Source organism: Bufo bufo, chromosome 6 (assembly GCF_905171765.1).
Source record: "Bufo bufo chromosome 6, aBufBuf1.1, whole genome shotgun sequence".
NCBI classification, from domain to species: Eukaryota; Metazoa; Chordata; class Amphibia; order Anura; family Bufonidae; genus Bufo; species Bufo bufo.
In genome coordinates, this window is record NC_053394.1 from 417,560,019 (window position 1) to 417,583,655 (window position 23,637).

At 48.0% G+C, this 23,637-nt stretch overlaps 1 protein-coding gene across 1 annotated transcript in view; it reads left to right on the plus strand.

Moving 5' to 3' along the window:
- Positions 1–662: 662 nt before the first annotated feature.
- CDC42EP4 (CDC42 effector protein 4) overlaps positions 663–23,637 on the plus strand; it is a 39,530-nt gene continuing 16,555 nt past the window's right edge. Inside the window, exon 1 of the mRNA XM_040437171.1 lies at positions 663–796. The gene's annotated coding sequence lies outside the window, so the exon portion shown is untranslated. The remainder of the gene's footprint in view (positions 797–23,637) is intronic.

Sequence of the window (23,637 nt, forward strand, 5' to 3'; positions counted from 1 at the left end):
TATCCCACCACTGTGACATTACTGTACATATTATCCCACCATTCTGACATCACTGTGTGCATTATCCCACCATTCTGACATCACTGTGTGCATTATCCCATCACTGTGACATCACTGTGTGCATTATCCCACCATTCTGACATCACTGTGTGCACGATCTAAAAAAGCAAAATAATCTTAATCTTCTCACAATCATGCTACCGAAGGTGGTCATGGTGGTGTGAGACCGCATCCTGAGTTTTGCTTTGGGGCCCCATGGGTAAATTGGATGATGAATTAAAGGAATTTTAAAATAAAATCTATCATGGGACCCGGTGACCACAGATCCTTGGTGGGCTGCTATGAGAACATAGTAGTTGGGGTCCCTCAAGATTTCTGCTCTAGTGCTCATGCCATTACCCCCACCCCCTTATGTACAAAGCCAGACATATACAGTAGACTGAAACCGGGTGATGTGTGGACAATGGACGCTGCACCTTCAGGGCACATCTAAACCCCCAGGTGACTGTCCCTTAATTCAATAGATTCTTTGTTCTAATTCGTAAGTGTCTATTGTCACTGGAAAATGCCATTTGCCTTTCGGGAGAGCAGATTGCATTGACTCCTTTAACTCCTGGAGGGGGCGTGGCTCTGTGGGGGTGGGCGTGGCCTGCATTGTGCTGCAGCTCTTTATGTGAGTGCTGGCACAGTAGTCACACAGACACTGGGGAGATCTGCAGAGAGCAACTGTGCTCTGGATCGCACTTCTGCGCCCCTTTCTTTTTTGGGATTAGGATTGGGATTAGGGTCCTCTGAGGTAAGTGCCCCGCACGTTCCATGCGTCATTCTCCTCTGTTGTTCTTTTCGTCTTTGTCTGCTCCTTTCGTTAGATTGCAAGCTCTTGCCGCCTGCTTTTGTATCCCTGTTAGTAGATGATTGTGCAGTGCTGTGGAATATGTTGGTGCTATATAAATCAGAAATTACGGATGGACGCCGTTTCGCCGGATTATGATCCGAGGCGCCATGGTTATGGATAAATAGGCGCGCTAGAGGGTTGTGCCGGGACCCAGCCATGCCTATGGGTTCAGCACTGCAGTGGTTACAACCATGGGAGATGATGGGACGAGGCACGGCGCCGCCTGGATCCTGTCCCATTGCTTCTTCTCGCTCTGTCTGTGTTCAGAGGGACACAAAGGCCTGCATCCAAATGACTGCCCCTCATTGTCGGGGGAAGGGGGGTGGTCTCTGTACCCATTCAGTAGGGTCTTTTGTGGTGGGTACCATATTTACTCCTTATTATCTGGATGGCTCCCCTCGGCTGTCACCGTAGACCGGTCGGAGGGGTTAAAGTTCCTCTGTCCTTGTCACCATAAGTCCTTTGAGCCATAGTCCATGAGTTGTGACTGTTATGCAAATACTTAGGGGTTGTGACGGGGACGTCCCCACACGTGGAAAAAATATAAATGGGCACTCCGACATGGATAAGAATACATCTGATCGAGTCCTGCTGTGTGCAGAGGTGCCCGATGAAACTACAGCTCCCAGCATGCTTCATTGACTTCTACCAGAGAACAGCCAAGCAAGTGCACATGCTGGGAGTCGTAGTCTGACTACAGCTGGAGTTCTGTACTATGTAAAGTGTTGTGTTCTTCTTCTCATCATCTGGTTCTGGGAAAGCTGGGTGACAACCAATATGGCTGTCATTACAGCACTACTCTACCGCTGCATGGCCCTGGGAAAGCTGGGTGACTAAGGGCTGATGCACACGGCCGTTCCGTGCATTGGGGACCGCAATATGCGGTCCCCAATGCACGGGCAACATCCCCGCGGATTCCGCAGAAGGATCCGGACCCATCGAACTCCGCACCACACTCTGTAGTGCTTCCGTGGGGTTCCGTGCCTAGGTTCCGCACCAACTTTCTAGATTGCGGACCCATTCAAGTGAACGGGTCCGCATCCGTAATGCGGGTTGCACGCGGTCAGTGCCTGAATTGTGGACCCGCTGTTGCGGTTTCATATTAACTTTCTCAGTAGTATGTAGCTTGCTGGTTTGTGTATGTTTTATGCCTATAATACACAAGATGTAGCAGAGCTGTATGTGCCTTTTAACTCTTTCAGGGTTAAATCGTTTGAGCGGTGTGATAACTCTCTACATGGATTATGCGGCCTTAAAGGGACTGTACAGGCTTAGAGAAACATGGCTGTTTTCCTTCAGAAACGGCGCCACACTTGTCCGTGGTTGTGACTGGTATTGCAGTGAATGGGACTAAACCTGCCATGTCGCCCACTACCTGTGAGCTTATGGAAGAAAGCAGCCATGTTTTCCCAATTCTGTGCAATCCCTTGAAAAAGGGGGTAACGCTGGACAAGGCTGTTTGTGTGAGCAGTGAGCCCGCTGCTTGTTTCTTATGGCAGGAACCCCACTGTCAGCAATATCAGCTATTGGAGGGGCCCCTATACTGGTGCATGTATGTGCGACCACCCCTGAGCTCAGCAGTGGACGCAGCACTGGACACATAATCATCTAATACCTGTGCATAACTGGGATTTATGGCCCCAAATTTATTTCTATAAACAAAAAATGTTTGAGACAGTCCTTTCTCGTATAACGAAGAGTTCTGTATCTCTGCTTGTTGTCAGGGAATGGAGACATTCTGGTTTACATCCTTAGGTGTCATGTTACAACTGTTTGCTACAATTGTATCCAGTTTTGGCAAACATTGTAGCAATGTATCTGGGACTGTTGGGGAAAACAAGGATCCAGCAGGTCAGGGGTGCACCTAGCCTTTCTGCTGCCTGAGGCGAAAACTGAAACGCGCCCCCCCACCGCATGCTAGTTTCTTAACCTAACCCCTTTGCCACAATGAAACCGCTCATTGCCCATGGCCCTTTTGCTGCCCCTCTCTGGCCCCTTCCTCGTGCAGCCTGAGGCGATCACCCCACCTGGCCTCATTGGTGGTGCACCGCTGGGTGCACCTAGCCTTTCTGCTGCCTGAGGCAATCGCCTCACCTGGCCTCATCGGTGGTGCACCGTTGGGTGCACCTAGCCTTTCTGCTGCCTGAGGCGATCGCCTCACCTGGCCTCATTGGTGGTGCACCGCTGGGTGCACCTAGCCTTTCTGCTGCCTGAGGCAATCGCCTCACCTGGCCTCATCGGTGGTGCACCGTTGGGTGCACCTAGCCTTTCTGCTGCCTGAGGCGATCGCCTCACCTGGCCTCATTGGTGGTGCACCGCTGGGTGCACCTAGCCTTTCTGCTGCCTGAGGCAATCGCCTCACCTGGCCTCATTGGTGGTGCACCGTTGGGTGCACCTAGCCTTTCTGCTACCTGAGGCGATCACCCCTCCTGGCCTCATTGGTGGTGCACCCCTGGGTGCACCTAGCCTTTCTGCTGCCTGAGGCAATCGCCTCACCTGGCATCATTGGTGGTGCACCATTGGGTGCACCTTGCCTTTCTGCTACCTGAGGTGATCACCCCTCCTGGCCTCATCGGTGGTGCACCTAGCCTTCCTGCTGCCTGAGGCAATCGCCTCACCTGGCCTCATCGGTGTTGGACCGTTGGGTGCACCTAGCCTTTCTGCTACCTGACGCAATCGCCTCACCTGGCCTCATCGGTGGTGCACCGTTGGGTGCACCTAGCCTTTCTGCTGCCTGAGGCGATCGCCTCACCTGGCCTCATTGGTGGTGCACCGCTGGGTGCACCTAGCCTTTCTGCTGCCTGAGGCAATCGCCTCACCTGGCCTCATTGGTGGTGCACCGTTGGGTGCACCTAGCCTTTCTGCTACCTGAGGCGATCACCCCTCCTGGCCTCATTGGTGGTGCACCCCTGGGTGCACCTAGCCTTTCTGCTGCCTGAGGCAATCGCCTCACCTGGCATCATTGGTGGTGCACCATTGGGTGCACCTAGCCTTTCTGCTACCTGAGGTGATCACCCCTCCTGGCCTCATCGGTGGTGCACCTAGCCTTCCTGCTGCCTGAGGCAATCGCCTCACCTGGCCTCATCGGTGGTGGACCGTTGGGTGCACCTAGCCTTTCTGCTACCTGACGCAATCGCCTCACCTGGCCTCATTGGTGGTGCACCCCTGCAGCAGGTTGTATTTGTGCCTGTCTTGTCTGGAGAGGAGCAGAAATGACATGAACCTAAATGGGGATGCCGGGGTGATAAAGGTGAATTCACACACGGAAGATTTTGTTGCAGAAGTTTCTGTGTGTTTCCCATTGACATGAAAACCATGCACCTGCTTCCCATTCACATGTACGCAACTGATTTTCAGTCGCACAAATTTCTGTGTAAACAACCCCTTATGCCTCATTCACACATCCGTGTTCGTGCTCAAATCCGTGAGCAGGTGGTCAGTGATGCATTCGTGAAGCTGTCCGTGTGTCCGTTTTTTGTTGTCCGTGTTGCATCTGTGTTTCACTGACACTGAACAGCTGAAAAATCATTTTCAAAGCATCTCTTCCTAATGATCCGTGAAACACGGATGCAACACGGATGGCATCTGTGTTGCATCCGTGGTTTTTACGGACCCATAGACTATAATGGATGTGATGGATCTTTGAACAAAATAGAGCATGCATCCGTGCTAAAACACTGACCTACGGACCGTGCTAAAACACTGATGTCTGAATACACACATTAAGGCCTCATGCACACGACCGTTTTTCGGGTCCGCATCCGAGCAGCAGTTATTGCGGCTCGGATGCGGACCCATTCACTTTAGAGGGGCCGCAAAAGATGTGGACAGCACTCCGTGTGCTGTCCGCATCCGTTGCTCCGTTCAGAGGCCCTGCAAAAAAAATATAGCATGTCCTATTCTTGTCCGTTTTGCGGACAAGAATAGGCATGTCTACAATGGGCCGTGCGTTCTGTTCCGCAAATTGCGGAAGGCACACGGGCGGCTTCTGTTTTTTGCGGACCGCAAAAAACAGCACGGTCGTGTGCATGTAGCCTAAAAAGAATGGGGACGTGTGCTGTCCGTGGAGAACACGTACAGCATGTGTCCGTGAAACACTGACGAGTGAATGAGGCTTTAGGCCTCTTGCACACGAACGTTGTGTGCCTGTGGCCGTATTGCAGACCTGCCGTATGTGGGCCCGTGTGCACTCCGCATCGCAGATGCGGACCCATTAATTCGAATGGGTCCGCAATCACGGAGATGCGGGACGGAAGCACGGATCGGAACCCCACGGAAGCACTACGGAGTGCTTCCGTGGTGTTTCTGTCCGTGCCTCTGCACCGCAAAAAAAAAATAGAACTTGTTTTTGCCGTGCGGACGGATCACGGACCCATTCAAGTTGAATGGGCCTCGATCCGTCCTGGCCTCCGTAAGGACGTGGCCCGTGCATTGCACGGAACGGATGCGCAACGTTCGTTGTGCATCCGGCCAATCCGCCCCTGCTGGGGACCTGATGTCTGCAGCCAGTTGTGATGATCTTGATCAGCCGGCGGTTAGCGAGAAGGTCCCATCTGGGAATCTGCCATCTGTCACTGCAGGTTTTATCTTCTTGTGATGACAGGAAACAGGATCAGTAACGACACTTAACGGCACATATGGCCAGAGGAGCCACCTGCTAACCCCATACCTCGCCCCATGGGGCACCCTCCATTCTTGGACGAACTTTGCAATGAAATGATCGTCCTTTAGCCAAAACTAGTTGATACATTGGCTAGAATAGTTATAGGATGCGCCACGTATACGGTAACATTTCAACAGTTCGCCACATTCAGGACCTTTGGGAATATTGGACATTAAATACCTATTATACTCGTTATACAGCGCTGACCTATTCCGCAGCTCTCTACAGACATTATCATTACCCTATAATAAAAAAAACGGATCCTGTTGCAAATTTGGCATCCGTTTCAGTCATCTCCATCAAAGAAACGTTTTTTTAGATGTAAAAAATGTCCTGCGTGCAGTACTTTTTCTTCCCGTCTAAAAAACGGATCTCTGACGGAAATTACTCAAACGGATGCCAAATGTGCAACAGGATCCGTTTTTTTTGTAGGATTCTGTAAAAAAACGGATCTTGTACATAACCGAAGCACATGGATGAATAACTGATGCAAAGGATCCTGTTTTTTTCATGTTCTTCTGACGGATCAGAAAAAACGGAAAATGAAACGGAGATGCTTTCACGCAGTCAGTGGTTCTGAGCCAACACCAGGAGCAGAGCTTATACAGAGATAACGTGAAGATTTTTCACATGCTCTATGTTTTTGACCTGTAACTAGTTTCGGCTCACAATCACTGACTGCGTGAAAGCGGCCTTAAAGGGGTTATCCGGGAATAAATATTGATGACCTCTCTTCAGGGTCCGTGTTGCGTCGTTTTTTTCACTGAAGACTCATAGGAGATTCTTTGCAAATTAATTTTCTGCTGAGCAACGTCTGTTAATTACGGATGACACACAGATAATAAAAAAACGGACACACGGAATAACCACGAATCCTTCACGGATGAAACACATACGCTTTTTTGACACGGAAATGTGAACAAGGCCTTAGTGTGTCAGCCTAACCCTCCTGTTCTCGGTGGGTTCACCTGACGAAAGACTGATGTCTTAGGTGAATTGCGTATATACGGCAATTCCCTTACGTATTCTATTTTCTGAGTGGGAGCTATCAGATAACAGAGCTGGAAAGTGTGTGTGGGGGGGGGGGGGGGGGATAAAATCTCTCCCGCTCCCACTGGACAATGGGCGGTCTGTACGCTGGGGATGGGACCGCACAGCCCTGGTGGGGTGAAGACCATTTCCCTGCTGTATTTTTTGGCCGATAGAAGGATATTAGGAATTGTTACACAAGAACAGGACTTATCGTATGCTGGGTATCGCCCAGCGGTGCCAGCCTGAGAAGGGTGTAGTGGGACGTACCCTGCTGATCTCTGGAAGTGCATGGCCTGGAGGCCTCGGCGTGTTCAGCTCGTGTTCTTCTCCTGTCCTGGCTGGAGCGAGCGCGATTTGTATTATGTAAACATCACGCGCCATTGCTTACCGTGATGTGACACCTTAGTGCAGTGGTGGGCAACCTTTTTTTTCAACTGAGCCAAATCTCGCCAAAACCACGATTGAAATTTATTTTGAGAGCCACATTTTTAAAACCGAAAATACATAGGATGGTACACTGTTTTTAGTTTCAATAAGTTTTTATTGAGAATATTGTGCATGCAAGTATCCACATAGGTCGGGTACTGTGGGACTCTTTGCACCGGCCCTGTCACGTGGACGTGACCAGAGCCTGTGCAAGGATTTTTTGGCAACACAAGCGAAGCTACATCTCGGTGACCCCCTTCTCCCACCGCCCCGCCCGCAGCTCACCTGGTCCTGGTTCTGTCTGCAGCAGCTGGCTTCTCCTCTGTGTGGTCCTGATATCTTCGATCTGGTTTGAGGACTGTACTTTTCGCCCTATAAGATGCACATAGGTTTTAGAGGAGTATAATCAGAAACAATATTTTCCATTATACCTCAGGTCAGACCACCAATCAGACCCCCAATGTTAATCATACCTCAGATCAGCCCCCTATATCAGCAGTCAGCACCCCATCCATCATGCCCATGTCAGCCCCCATCCATCATGCCCCCATGTCAGCCGTCATGCCCCTATGTCAGCCGTCAGCCCCCCATGTCAGCACCCCATCTATCATGCCCATGTCAGCCGTCAGCACCCCATCCATCATGCCCATGTCAGCCGTCAGCACCCCATCCATCATGCCCATGTCAGCCGTCAGCACCCCATCCATCATGCCCATGTCAGCCGTCAGCACCCCATCATGCCCATGTCAGCCCCCATCCATCATTACCCCCCATGTCAGCCATCAGCCCCCCATGTCAGCCATCATGCCCCCCATGTCAGCCGTCAGCACCCCATCCATCATGCCCATGTCAGCTGTCAGCCCCCATCCATCATGCCCCCCATGTCAGCCGTCATGCCCCTATGTCAGCCGTCAGCACCCCATGTCAGCCGTCAGCCATCAGCCCCCCATGTCAGCACTCCATCCATCATGTCCATGTCAGCCGTCAGCCCCCATCCATCATGCCCCCCATGTCAGCCATCATGACCTTATGTCAGCCGTCAGCCCCCCATGTCAGCACCCCATCCATCATGCCCATGTCAGCCGTCAGCACCCCATCCATCATGCCCATGTCAGCCGTCAGCACCCATCCATCATTACTCCCATGTCAGCCATCATGCCCCCCATGACAGCCGTCAGCCCCCATCCATTATGCTCCCTAATGGGGGACAATGTTGGAGTCTGCACCATCGGGGGGGTGACATGATGAGGGACAATGTTGAAGTCGGTACCTGATATATCACTGGGGTCTGGCTGGAGTGGGGTCGGTCTGGTCCTGGCTCCAATCTCAGCTGGCTCTGCCTTAAGGTGTCTTCTCCAGAGTCCAGACTAGAGTCCAGCAGGGTCGGCCAAGTTCCAACAAGTCGTGCCTCAGTGTTACTCTGTGACTGTGTTCTTCTGCTGCCAGCCTGGAGGGGCAGCTTTTACAGGTCATAGCAGACAGAGCAGCTCCGCCTCCTCGCCTCCCTCCGCCGCGGCCCCACTGACAGTCAGTGACGCCTCCTTTGGCCTGAGCGCCGCACGGCACACATGTAGGCAGGACAGCCGCAGGCTGCCGCCCCCGAGAGGAGGGAGGGGAGCGGGCGCCGGGCACACAGAACAGTGCTCCAGACTAAAAAAAAATTCCAAGTAGCCATTGGCTCCTGAACTGAAAAATTTAGGAGCCAAATCAAATTTTTAGTTGCCAAATCGAAACTGAATCAAAATTTTGGTATCGTGACAACGCTACGCCGATCAGATCGGCGTAGGGTTGTTTTGAAACCAAAATTTTGATTCGCTTTCGTCACCATAAAAAAGTATTGTGATACTCAATACCGTGCAAAAAAAAAAAAACAACAAAAAAAGCTGTGTGCATTTCGCATTTTATGAAACATTCGGCCCATAATAGAACAGTCCTATGCTATTTTTTGGGGTGACAAGGTGACTAAAAAGGCTATGTAATATGTTTATTTATTTATTGTTTATATATTTTATATGTAAAATTGGGAAAGGGGGGATTTAAACTTAATATTTTAAAGTACTTTCACATTAGCGTTTTTCATTTCCGGCACTGAGTTCCGTCACAGGGGCTCTATACCGGAAAATAACTGATCAGTTTTATCCCCATGCATTCTGAATGGAGAGTAATCCGTTCAGGATGCATCAGGATGTCTTCAGTTCAGTCATTTTGACTGATCAGGCAAAAGATAAAACCGTAGCATGCTACGGTTTTATCTCCGGCGAAAAAAAATGAAGATTTGCCTGAATGCCGGATCAGGCATTTTTCCCCATAGGAATGTATTAGTGCTGGATCCGGCATTCAAAATACCGGAATGCACCCGCACTAAATCCGGACCCATTCACTTCTATGGGGCTGTGCACATGAGCGGTGATTTTCACACATCACTTGTGCGTTGCGTGAAAATCGCAGCATGCTCTGTTGTGCGTTTTTCGCGCAACGCAGGCCCCATAGAAGTTAATGGGGCTGTGTGAAAATCGCAAGCAAGTGCGATTTTCACGCATGGTTCCTAGGATGAAAGTCTATTCACTGTATTATTTTCCCTTATAACATGGTTATAAGGGAAAATAATAGCATTCTGAATACAGAATGCTTAGTACAAGGTCAATATAATAAACATTGGTGGCGCAGTGCGCCCCCCCCATCACCCCAATATAATAAACATTGGTGGTGCAGTGCGCCCCCCTCAATATAATAAACATTGGTGGCGCAGTGCGCCCCCCCCCATCACCCCAATATAATAAACATTGGTGGCGCAGTGCGCCCCCCCTCAATATAATAAACATTGGTGGCGCAGTGCGCCCCCCCATCACCCCAATATAATAAACATTGGTGGCGCAGTGCGCCCCCCCTCAATATAATAAACATTGGTGGCGCAGTGCGCCCCCCCCATCACCCCAGTATAATAAACATTGGTGGCGCAGTGCGCCCCCCCCATCACCCCAATATAATAAACATTGGTGGCGCAGTGCGCCCCCCCCATCACCCCAATATAATAAACATTGGTGGCGCAGTGCGCCCCCCCTCAATATAATAAACATTGGTGGCGCAGTGGGCAGTGCCAATGAGGGTTAAAAAATAAAAAAATAATTAACTCACCTCCTCCAATTGATCGTCTCCTGTTCTTACTTCTTTCTAGTTTCTTCAGGACGCAGGACCTGTGGTGACATCACTGTGCTCATCACATGATCCATCACCATGGTAATGGGCCATGTGATGAGCTCAGTGACGTCACCACAGGTCCTGAAGAAACTAGAAAGAAGTAAGAACAGGAGACCGGCAGCTACCTGATCAACTGGAGGAGGTGAGTTAATTTTCTTTTATTATTTTTAACCCTCATTGGCACTTCCCACTGTGCCACCAACGTTTATTATACTGGGGGAGGGGGGGCGCACTGTGCCACCAACGTTTATTATACTGGGGGGGGGGGGGGGGCGCACTGTGCCACCAACGTTTATTATACTGGGGGGGGGGGGGGGGGTGGCGCACTGTGCCACCAACGTTTATTATACTGGGGGGGGGGGGGGGGGGGCACTGTGCCACCAACGTTTATTATACTGGGGGGGGGGGGGCACTGTGCCACCAACGTTTCTTATACAAATACAGGAGGCGGGTGCCGGAATCAAATAGCCGGCACCCGACCTTTGTGACAGGGAGCTGCGATCAGCGGCAGTTAACCCCTCAGGTACCGCACCTGAAGGGTTAACTCAACTGCAGCGGATCGCAGCTCCCTGTCACAGAGGTCGGGTGCCGGCTATTTGATTCCGGCACCCGCCTCCTGTATTTGTATTAACAGGTCAGTTTTCTTCATTGGTGGCGCAGTGGCCACAGCCCCTCCCCTCCTCCTCCTGCCTCTTCTTATTGGCAGCGGCGGGGACAGCAGCAGCACAGGGGGGAGGGAGAGACTCCTCCTGCGCTGCTGAGAACGATCATCTCCTGTGCCCGCCGCTGTATTGAGCAGAGCTGCGGCGGCGGGTCTAGTCGCTAATGGCATCTGGAGCCCTGCAGAAGAGCCGCATTAAAGTGTGTAAAGAGCCGCATGTGGCTCGCGAGCCGCGGCTTGCCGACCACTGCCTTAGTGCATCACCTCTATGAGCAGGGAAGCATATTTTTGGGAATTGCTATGCATGCAGAGGGTGAAAAATCTTTAAATGGGGGGTTGTCACACCGATTTAGGAGTCCGTTGTGGTACGGCAAACGACTGCTGGACACTTCTACTACATCTTATGTTTTGAGAAAAAAATTAAGGATTCGCAGAGGAAACAACATAACATTTTAACCCCCATCCCCCTCCTCACAATATCATGAAAAAAGTTCTGCAACTTAATTTCTACTCTGCCTCAGTTTTACTCCATTTTCAATTTTTCTGCTTGCTGTCAGTGAATAGTGTTGATCGCGAATAGTCTAATCGCGAATTTTTATCGCGAATATCGAAGATGTAGAATATAGTGATATATATTCGTAATAGCGAATATTCTAGATTTTTTTTTCATCAGTAACCTCCCTTCTTGCTTGTTGGCCAATGAGAAGGCTGCAATGTCTTTGTCAGAGCTTAGCAACATCCCTAGCAACCAATAGGAAAGTTGCCCGCCCCTTACTATATAAGAACCTCCCCCGCAGTTCTGAGAGAGAGAGCAGTGACATTGCTGTGCTCTGCGCTTTCATCTGGATCCTATTCCTTATCCAATTACATTAGTTAGTTAGCTCATATATATAATACAGATAGTTAGTGGGAGATAGTCAGTGAAGGTTAGATAGTGATATAGTGTAGCTGATTCCAGTGCAGGGTGTTAGGTAGTGTGATAGGGATTACTGTTTCTCTGCTGTCCATACATATATGCTACAGACATAGTGCTGTGATGTCACAACAATACTTAGTGCACCAATCAGTAATATCTACTCAGACCTGATAAAATGTAAAGTTGAACGTATTGCGCAAAAAATATGCGCATCATTAGTGCCGATTTGCGCAATCGCGAAAATAATAACTGGAGATCACGAATTCTAAAATTTGTAAATTTATTGTAAATATTATGCGAAAAATTGGCGAAATATCGCGAAAACGAATATTGCCAATGCCGCTCATCACTATCAGTGAACGGAACATTTTGTTTACATCTGTACAGGCTTAATGCTCGCAGCTGAGGATTTGCCGCAGTTGTATCCAGACTAGACAATCCTCTGTGAGCTAAACAACCTGTTTTGGCAGTCCGTCAGAGGGATGTGTCGGGAGTGTTACAGAATATACACCTCTGACAGAGGACTGCAATGATAGACACTGGGTGGTCATTCAGCTCCAGACATCACCCACAGCACCTCACAGGAAAATGATATGGATACACAAGGTATATGTTTTTTGGGTGCTGGATCTCCTTAAAGAGACCAGTCCTGTATGGAGACTTAAAGTCTAAAATCTATTTTACCATATGTTACTACTGGTGGAGCATTATGCATAAAGCAATCTTTGGTTTCTTCCCATACCACTGTTTTTCCTTAGTTACGGCTGTTTTAACCCCTACAATATGAAGATGGCTCCTCTGCCAGTTCTCTGAGGCCAAAACTGCCTTCCCTCACTTCACAAACACACTTGCTGTAGCCAGCAGCTCCCTGTCAGCCAATCAGATTGGATTACTGAGAGACACGCCTCCTCACTCTGAAGCCTAATGCAGGCATGCAGTGCGGAAGACCGCCCCTCTGTCTTCTGTTTACACTGAAGGGAAGACAGACAAGCCCCAGCAATGGTCTTTTAAGGGACAGGGGACATAAATAAAAGCTGTTATTATAAGGTAAATACAGATCTTTTGGCAATCATTGACAGACTAACAGGTATACTGTACATGCCTTGCTCTAATAAACTAGCTAATAAAAATATGGCAGTTGCACTTCAAGTACTTCATAGTATGGAGACTTATTGGCAATGCTTCAAGGGAAAGGAATATGCAAGGAGGTTGACCATCTCACTTGCGCCACCATGTGAAAGTGGCTCCCTATGAGTCAAAATCCGAATTCCAAGGCATGTTAAAAGGTCATATTTTGACCTATAGGAAGCCAGTTCCACAAGGTGGCGCTAGTGAGATTGCTCCCTCCCTTGGGAGATACCTCTTTGTATATACTGTACGCCGCTGAAGGTATGAGCTAAGTCCTGCCCTATGGATACAGCGACTGTAGTTAAAAAAAGAATGGAAGTGTGAACCGCGTCTTATGTCTTTTTTCTGCCTTCCTCCACCCGAGGCCTCTTTCACACATCAGTGAATCGCGAACCTCTGCTCTCCGCGGGCTGCGACGACAGCGTCCATACCCCTTGATTTTAATGTGTTTATTCACACATCTGTCCTTTTGCACTCACCGTGGGTCAGTGCACGGTGAGTAGACCAAGCACACCCATTGGGGGCCGTGAAAAGCACGGACACGAGACAGATGGCATCTATGTTTGGACTGGAGTTTTCACGGACCATTGGTAGGAGATGTTCTGGAATTTAATCTTTATTCTGAGTGGTGTCCATGGAATACGGACCAAACATGGATCCTTCACGGACGTCCTCATGGACACGGACGTGTGAAAGAGGCGAAATACCGCGGCTGTATACAAATACAATTGTGGCAAGTCTAGATTGGTCTCTGGCTCACCTACTGATACATTGTAACAAACTATCAGGCCAGAGCACATATTTGTGTTGTATACCAGACCCTCAGCTGTGAGAAGTATTAGATCTGTATTGGCCTCTGGATGTAAGCAAGCGCATTCCATTCACTGACAGTAGCATGGGATTTTTAGATTTTGTGAAGTTCCCACGTCTTCCAGGGACTTTTTACTGACAGGGCTTTTTTGTGTGGTGCAATCCTCATCTGTGACTCAGTATTAATTCCCCATTTGCAAAGAAACTCCCAGGAGTTGCAACCGAAAGCATGACTACGGCGAAGGACGGCGCTGCCGTGAGCTGCCGGGCCTGCCACCCCCGATGGGTTCACCTCCATTAGGACAAACTTAGAAAGCAACTGGCTTTGCATAGCGATGAAACTTATTTCCAATTCTCCAAAAGAAAATCGCTCAAGTAGCAATTCCTCGTCAGCCTGCTATGAACAGAGTAGCTCCCTTTACCCAGGGAGGGCTGTCCCTTCTCCATTATCACCTCTGCTGATATCAAGAAACAGAAGATGGAATTGCTATTTAAGCAATATAATGTGCACTGGGCGATGGCGCCTTCTTCAGGAAACAAAGCCTCACCGATTAATCAAAAATCATGCAAATTGTGCAAGGAAACGGCAAAGCAGTAGAGATCAGTTCAGATAGCGTTAACCCCTTATTGGGACTAAGCTGGAGGGAAGTGTGTGTATTTTACTGCATGCAATGAAGGGAGGTTGAAGAGAGCAAAGGGCAGGCTCACTGTATGATATGGCTTTAAAGGGGTATTCCGATTATAGGGGATAAGTATTAGATCGGTGGGGGTCCTCCCGTAGAGACCCCATACCCTGTGGAGCACTCCTGATAATGGATGGTCCCCGTTCTCGTGATCGTGGGGGTCCCAGCAGTAGGTTCCCCCCTCCTAATTTAATAGTTATCCCCTATGCTATGGATAGGGGATAACCTTCTCTAACTGGAATAAGGCCTCCTGCACACGACCGTTGTGTGCATCCGTGGCCGTTGTGCCGTTTTCTGTTTTTTTTTCGCGGACCCATTGACTTTCAATGGGTCCGTGGAAAAATCGGAAAATGCACCGTTTTGCAGCCGCATCCGTGATCCGTGTTTCCTGTCCGTCAAAAAAATATGACCTGTCCTATTTTTTTGACGGACAACGGTTCACGGACCCATTCAAGTCAATGGGTCCGTGAAAGAACACGGATGCACACAAGATTGGCATCCGCGTCCGTGATCAGTGGCCGTAGGTTACTTTTTATACAGACGGATCCGAAGATCCGTCTGCATAAAAGCTTTTTCAGAGATGAGTTTTCACTTTGTGAAAACTCAAATCCGTCAGTATATTCTAACACAGAGGCGTTCCCATAGTGATGGGGACGCTTCTAGTTAGAATATACTGAGAACTGTGTACATGACTGCCCCCTGCTGCCTGGCAGCACCCGATCTCTTACAGGGGGCTGTGATCCGCACAATTAACCCCTCAGGTGCTGCACCTGAAGGGGTTAATTGTGCATATCATAGCCGCCTATAAGAGATCAGGGGCTGCCAGGCAGCAGGGGGCAAACCCCCCCCCCTCCCCAGTTTGAATATCATTGGTGGCCAGTGTGCGGCCTCCCCGCCCCCCCCCCCCCTCCGTCGGCCCCCCTCCCCCCCTCTATTGTAATTTCATTGGTGGCCAGTGTGCGGCCTCCCCTCTTCCCCCCCCCCCCCCCCCCCCGCCCGATCATTGGTGGCAGCGGAGATTCCGATCAGAGTCCCAGTTTAATCGCTCTGGGGCTCCGATCGGTAACCATGGCAACCAGGACGCTACTGCAGGCCTGGTTGCCATGGTTACTTAGCAATATTACACCTGCTGGCTGCTGCGATGTGTGTCCGGCCAGGAGCTCCTCCTACTGGTAAGTGACAGGTCTGTGCGGCGCATTGATCTGTCACTTACCAGTAGGAGGAGCTCCCGGGCCGACACACATCGCAGAAGCCAGCAGGTAAGTATGAAGTGATGCTTCTAATATTGTAATATTGCTAAGTAACCATGGCAACCAGGCCTGCAGTAGCGTCCTGGTTGCCATGGTTACCGATCGGAGCCCCAGCTCCCACCAATGATCGGGCGGGGGGGGGGGGAAGAGGGGAGGCCGCCCACTGGCCACCAATGAAATTACAATAGAGGGGGGGAGGGGAGGCCGCACACTGGCCACCAATGAAATTACAATAGAGGGGGGGAGGGGAGACTGCACACTGGCCACCAATGAAATTACAATAGAGGGGGGGAGGGGAGGCTGCACACTGGCCACCAATGATATTACAATAGAGGGGGGCCGACGGAGGGGGGGGGGGGAGGCCGCACACTGGCCACCAATGATATTCAAACTGGGGAGGGTGGGGGGTCTGCCCCCTACTGTAGCCCCTGATGTCTTACAGGGGGCTATGATACACACAATTAACCCCTTCAGGTGCGGCACCTGAAGGGTTAATTGTGCTGATCACATCCCCCTGTAAGAGATCGGGTGCTGCCAGGCAGCAGGGGGCAGTCATGTACACAGTTCTCAGTATATTCTAACTAGAAGCGTCCCCATCACTATGGGAACGCCTCTGTGTTAGAATATACTGTCGGATTTGAGGTTCACGATGTAACTCATATCCGACAGTATATTCTAACATAGAGGCGTTCCCATGGTGATGGGGACGCGTCAAGTTAAAATATACCATCGGATTGGAGAAAACTCTGATCCGATGGTATATTAACTCCTGACTTTACATTGAAAGTCAATGGGGGACGGATCCGTTTGAAATTGCACCATATTGTGTCAACGTCAAACGGATCCGTCCACATTGACTTGCATTGTAATTCAGGACAGATCCGTTTGGCTCCGCACGGCCAGGCGGACACCAAAACGACTGTTTTTTCATGTCCGTGGATCCTCCAAAAATCAAGGAAGACCCACGGACGAAAAAACGGTCACGGATCACGGACCTACGGACCCCGTTTTTGCGGACCGTAAAAAAAAACACGGTCGTGTGCATGAGGCCTAACCCTGTAAGTACAAATCCATTGTAGCAAAAATGGTAACAAGGACCATAGCAACCAAGTATATGTCCATAGTTTACATACAGATATAATGTAAATCTAAAATGGAGTACATTAATACATGCAGTATATTACCTTATTATAATCCAGAGCTGCATTCGTAATTTTGCAGGCCTCAGAGCTGAAATGTTCCAGCATGTCTTTCTTGTTCACTATCTCCGCAGTGTTGGCTGTGGGCATATTGTATTTTGTCTTTATATCAGTCACTGCATGGTAATCTGATAATATATAGATGAAAAGATCAACTGTCCCCTGTGTCTGATAACATCCTGCAGAACTGTGAATGCAGCTCTGAAGTATATAGCACAGGACCTAACTCAGGATTAGTACAGGATAAGTAATGTAATGTATGTACACAGTGACTCCACCAGCAGAATAGTGAGTGCAGTTCTGGAGTATAATACAGGACCTAACTCAGGATTAGTACAGGATAAGTAATGTAATGTATGTACACAGTGACTCCACCAGCAGAATAGCGAGTGCAGCTCTGGAGTATAATACAGGATGTAACTCAGGATCAGTACAGTATAAGTAATGTATGTACACAGTGACTCCACCAGCAGAATAGTGAGTGCAGCTCTGGGGTATAATACAGGATGTAACTCAGGATCAGTACAGGATAAGTAATGTATGTACACAGTGACTCCACCAGCAGAATAGTGAGTGCAGCTCTGGAGTATAATACAGGATGTAACTCAGGATCAGTACAGTATAAGTAATATATGTACACAGTGACTCCACCAGCAGAATAGTGAGTGCAGCTCTGGGGTATAATACAGGATGTAACTCAGGATCAGTACAGGATAAGTAATGTATGTACACAGTGACTGCACCAGCAGAATAGTGAGTGCAGCTCTGGAGTATAATACAGGATGTAACTCAGGATCAGTACAGGATAAGTAATGTAATGTATGTACACAGTAACTGCACCAGCAGAATAGTGAGTGCAGCTCTGGAGTATAATACAGGATGTAACTCAGGATCAGTACAGGATAAGTAATGTAATGTATGTACACAGTGACTCCACCAGCAGAATAGTGAGTGCAGCTCTGGAGTATAATACAGGATGTAACTCAGGATCCGTACAGGATAAGTAATGTAATGTATGTACACAGTGACTCCACCAGCAGAATAGTGAGTGCAGCTCTGGAGTATAATACAGGATGTAACTCAGGATCAGTACAGGATAAGTAATGTAATGTATGTACACAGTGATTCTACCAGCAGAATAGTGAGTGCAGCTCTGGAGTATAATACAGGATGTAACTCAGGATCAGTACAGGATAAGTAATGTAATGTATGTACACAGTAACTCACCAGCAGAATAGTGAGTGCAGCTCTGGAGTATAATACAGGATGTAACTCAGGATCAGTACAGGATAAGTAATGTAATGTATGTACACAGTGACTCCACCAGCAGAATAGTGAGTGCAGCTCTGGAGTATAATGCAGGATGTAACTCAGGATCGGTACAGGATAAGTAATGTAATGTATGTACACAGTGACTGCACCAGCAGAATAGTGAGTGCAGCTCTGGAGTATAATACAGGATGTAACTCAGGATCGGTACAGGATAAGTAATGTAATGTACACAGTGACTGCACCAGCAGAATAGTGAGTGCAGCTCTGGGGTATAATACAGGATGTAACTCAGGATTAGTACAGGATAAGTAATGTAATGTATGTACACAGTGACTGCACCAGCAGAATAGTGAGTGCAGCTCTGGAGTATAATACAGGATGTAACTCAGGATCAGTACAGGATAAGTAATGTATGTACACAGTGACTCCACCAGCAGAATAGTGAGTGCAGCTCTGGAGTATAAGGGTACTTTCACACTAGCGTTTTTCTTTTCCGGCGCTGAGTTCCGTCCCAGGGGCTCAAATCCGGAAAAGAACTGATCAGTTTTATCCCCATGCATTCTGAATAGAGAGTCAGTCCTTCAGGATGCATCAGGATGTCTTCAGTTCAGTCTTTTTGACTGATCAGGCTTTTCAGAAAAACGTAGCATGCAGTATTTTTACCTCCGGCCAAAAAGCCTGAACACTTTGACTGAACGCCGGATCAGGCCTTTTTCCCATTGACTTGCATTAACGCCGGATCTGGCACTGTGTGTTCAGTCAAAACGGATCAGGCTTTTGCATGTTAAACCCGAAAAATGTGAAAAAAAAGTTAAAGTCCATAAATGGCGGATCCGTTTTTTCCAATGCATTTTTTCATTGTGATAAAAATCCTGATCAGGATTCAAATGTAATCCGTTTTCACACGTTTTTCCGGATCCGGCGGGCAGTTCCGGTGTCGGAATTGAACGCCGGATTAAAACAACGCTAGTGTGAAAGTAGCCTAATACAGGATGTAACTCAGGATCAGTACAGTATAAGTAATGTATGTACACAGTGACTCCACCAGCAGAATAGTGAGTGCAGCTCTGGGGTATAATACAGGATGTAACTCAGGATCAGTACAGGATAAGTAATGTATGTACACAGTGACTGCACCAGCAGAATAGTGAGTGCAGCTCTGGAGTATAATACAGGATGTAACTCAGGATCAGTACAGGATAAGTAATGTAATGTATGTACACAGTGACTCCACCAGCAGAATAGTGAGTGCAGCTCTGGAGTATAATACAGGATGTAACTCAGGATCCGTACAGGATAAGTAAGGTAATGTATGTACACAGTGACTCCACCAGCAGAATAGTGAGTGCAGCTCTGGAGTATAATACAGGATGTAACTCAGGATCAGTACAGGATAAGTAATGTAATGTATGTACACAGTGATTCTACCAGCAGAATAGTGAGTGCAGCTCTGGAGTATAATACAGGATGTAACTCAGGATCAGTACAGGATAAGTAATGTAATGCATGTACACAGTAACTCACCAGCAGAATAGTGAGTGCAGCTCTGGAGTATAATACAGGATGTAACTCAGGATCAGTACAGGATAAGTAATGTAATGTATGTACACAGTGACTCCACCAGCAGAATAGTGAGTGCAGCTCTGGAGTATAATGCAGGATGTAGCTCAGGATCGGTACAGGATAAGTAATGTAATGTATGTACACAGTGACTGCACCAGCAGAATAGTGAGTGCAGCTCTGGAGTATAATACAGGATGTAACTCAGGATCAGTACAGGATAAGTAATGCAATGTAATGTAGACAGTGACTCCACCAGCAGAATAGTGAGTGCAGCTCTGGAGTATAATACAGGATGTAAGTCAGGATCGGTACAGGATAAGTAATGTAATGTATGTACACAGTGACTGCACCAGCAGAATAGTGAGTGCAGCTCTGGAGTATAATACAGGATGTAACTCAGGATCAGTACAGGATAAGTAATGTAATGTATGTACACAGTAACTCACCAGCAGAATAGTGAGTGCAGCTCTGGGGTATAATACAGGATGTAACTCAGGATCAGTACAGGATAAGTAATGTATGTACACAGTGACTGCACCAGCAGAATAGTGAGTGCAGCTCTGGAGTATAATACAGGATGTAACTCAGGATCAGTACAGGATAAGTAATGTAATGTATGTACACAGTGACTCCACCAGCAGAATAGTGAGTGCAGCTCTGGAGTATAATACAGGATGTAACTCAGGATCCGTACAGGATAAGTAAGGTAATGTATGTACACAGTGACTCCACCAGCAGAATAGTGAGTGCAGCTCTGGAGTATAATACAGGATGTAACTCAGGATCAGTACAGGATAAGTAATGTAATGTATGTACACAGTGATTCTACCAGCAGAATAGTGAGTGCAGCTCTGGAGTATAATACAGGATGTAACTCAGGATCAGTACAGGATAAGTAATGTAATGCATGTACACAGTAACTCACCAGCAGAATAGTGAGTGCAGCTCTGGAGTATAATACAGGATGTAACTCAGGATCAGTACAGGATAAGTAATGTAATGTATGTACACAGTGACTCCACCAGCAGAATAGTGAGTGCAGCTCTGGAGTATAATGCAGGATGTAGCTCAGGATCGGTACAGGATAAGTAATGTAATGTATGTACACAGTGACTGCACCAGCAGAATAGTGAGTGCAGCTCTGGAGTATAATACAGGATGTAACTCAGGATCAGTACAGGATAAGTAATGCAATGTAATGTAGACAGTGACTCCACCAGCAGAATAGTGAGTGCAGCTCTGGAGTATAATACAGGATGTAAGTCAGGATCGGTACAGGATAAGTAATGTAATGTATGTACACAGTGACTGCACCAGCAGAATAGTGAGTGCAGCTCTGGAGTATAATACAGGATGTAACTCAGGATCAGTACAGGATAAGTAATGTAATGTATGTACACAGTAACTCACCAGCAGAATAGTGAGTGCAGCTCTGGAGTATAATACAGGATGTAACTCAGGATCAGTACAGGATAAGTAATGTAATGTATGTACACAGTGACTGCACCAGCAGAATAGTGAGTGCAGCTCTGGAGTATAATACAGGATGTAACTCAGGATCGGTACAGGATAAGTAATGTAATGTATGTACACAGTGACTGCACCAGCAGAATAGTGAGTGCAGCTCTGGAGTATAATACAGGATGTAACTCAGGATCAGTACAGGATAAGTAATGCAATGTAATGTAGACAGTGACTCCACCAGCAGAATAGTGAGTGCAGCTCTGGAGTATAATACAGGATGTAAGTCAGGATCGGTACAGGATAAGTAATGTAATGTATGTACACAGTGACTGCACCAGCAGAATAGTGAGTGCAGCTCTGGAGTATAATACAGGATGTAAGTCAGGATCGGTACAGGATAAGTAATGTAATGTATGTACACAGTGACTGCACCAGCAGAATGTAATTTTAAGAACATGCCGTTCGGCAGTAACAATGGTGATAAATAGTCTTAACCCGCTCACAAGACAGAAACAATGATGAAGTTGAATAAGAGCGAGCGCAGCACATGGCCGGTGGTGTCGGCCCCTCCTAGATCTTACATTTATGTAGCATGAGGTAACATGTCCTCCAAGTAATTACTAACGACTTACCTCATGCACATAAATCTCTCCGCACATTACATGTTTATCCAGCGCTGTATACAGGTGACGTACAGGAGATCTGTAACCTCGTCCTCACCATATACACAACATTTCAGGGAGAAATTTTATATGAGTTTTCAAGAACAAAGGAATTTTGGAAGTCGATCTTCTATACTGCAATATGCTCACTGAGCTTCAGGCCCAAAGCCTGCGGCAAGCTGTTGAAAACATGTCCCGTGACTTCTGTCAGGTGCCCTGTAGTCTATCTTCTGTGAATAATGAATAATCATCGACATCACGGCTCACCAACCTTCGGCACCCCAGCTGCTGTGAAACTACAACTCCCAGCATTCATGCTGTTCTTGTAACTCCCACAGAAGTGAAAGGAGGATTCTGGGAGTTGTAGTTTCAGAGGTTGCTGAACCCTGATCTATACCCATGTTGTCAAATATGTCAGCTAGGATGTAGATATTGGTATGTGGTTGGTGATCTTAATCTATTAAAAGGGTTGTCCCCTGGACAGAGGATAGAGGATAAGCGTCTGATTGGTGTGGGGGGGTGACCACTGGGACCTCCATGGTCACAAGAACGGGGGTCCTGTGTCCCTTTTTACAAATGAAGCCGCAGTCAAGCATGTGACATCTCTATGTGACTGCTGGAGATTGCTGAGCGCTGTACTGCGCAGTCCCTTAGAGATGACTGGAGTGGCAGTGCACATGCTCGACCACCACATAGATGGACACAGGACTCCTTTCATGTGATTGTTGAGAGTTTCGACGGTCGGACCCTCAGCGATCAGACACTTGTGGAACTTCCTTTTTGAATTCTTACTGTATGGTCTAGACCAGGGATGCCCAACCTGCGGCCCTCCAGCTGTTGCAAAACTACAACTCCCAGCGTTCTTTGTGACACACATGGAAATTTAGCTGTGAAACTTTATTTTAGTTATTTTATGCACTTATATAGCGCACAGACATTAGCATCAAGATGTCGCCAATGGGGCTCACAATCTAAGTTTCCTATCAATATGCCTTTAGAGAGTGGGAGGAAACCGGAGAACCTGGAGGAAACCCACCCAAACATGGGGAGAACATACAAACTCCACGCAGATGTTGTCCACGGCCGGGTTCAAACCTAGGACCCCGGCGCTGCGAGGCCCCAGTGCTAACACATAGTCCGAGCCTGATGTACGATACAATGCAAAGCGCGCCCTCTCCAATAAACCGTATTTACACAGTGGCGGAGGTCCCCTTTATGCATAGATGCATAGATCTTTGCCTCCCAGCTATTAGCTGCCGTGTTACACACTAGGCCCTTGTGTCACGGACACTTATTATGTCGGCCCATCATTAGTCTGTGGCGTTGGTGGTTTGCGAGATGACTGCAGGGTATAAAGGATGCCATTGACGCAGCTCTGTCACAGGATCCCAAATATTGAGGCTCCTTCAGAGAAAGTTTGGGTGTGCCGTGTGATGTTATTGCTCTCTGGTAGTTGACGGACAGGGCTGCAGCACATAGATCCACTGTGAGGAGAACAGAGGTCTGTTATGTAAGCCACAGGCCTTGCGAGGACAGGGAAGAAGGGTTCAGGGCCCCGTCAATGAGTTTACATTATGGATTCAGATATTTTTTCAGGTCAATTTAAAAAATAGAAGAGGGAAAGTGACTTTGTACGGCAGCATTTTCGCATAATTTACACTTAGGGCTCGTTCACACGAATGTCTGATGCCCGTTGCCGTATTGCGGACCGCATTTGCGGATCCGCAATACACGGGCACCGTTCCATGTGCATTCCGCGTCAAAATGACCTGTCGTGTGGATTTAGAAATCAGCAGCATGTCAATTGTTTGTGTG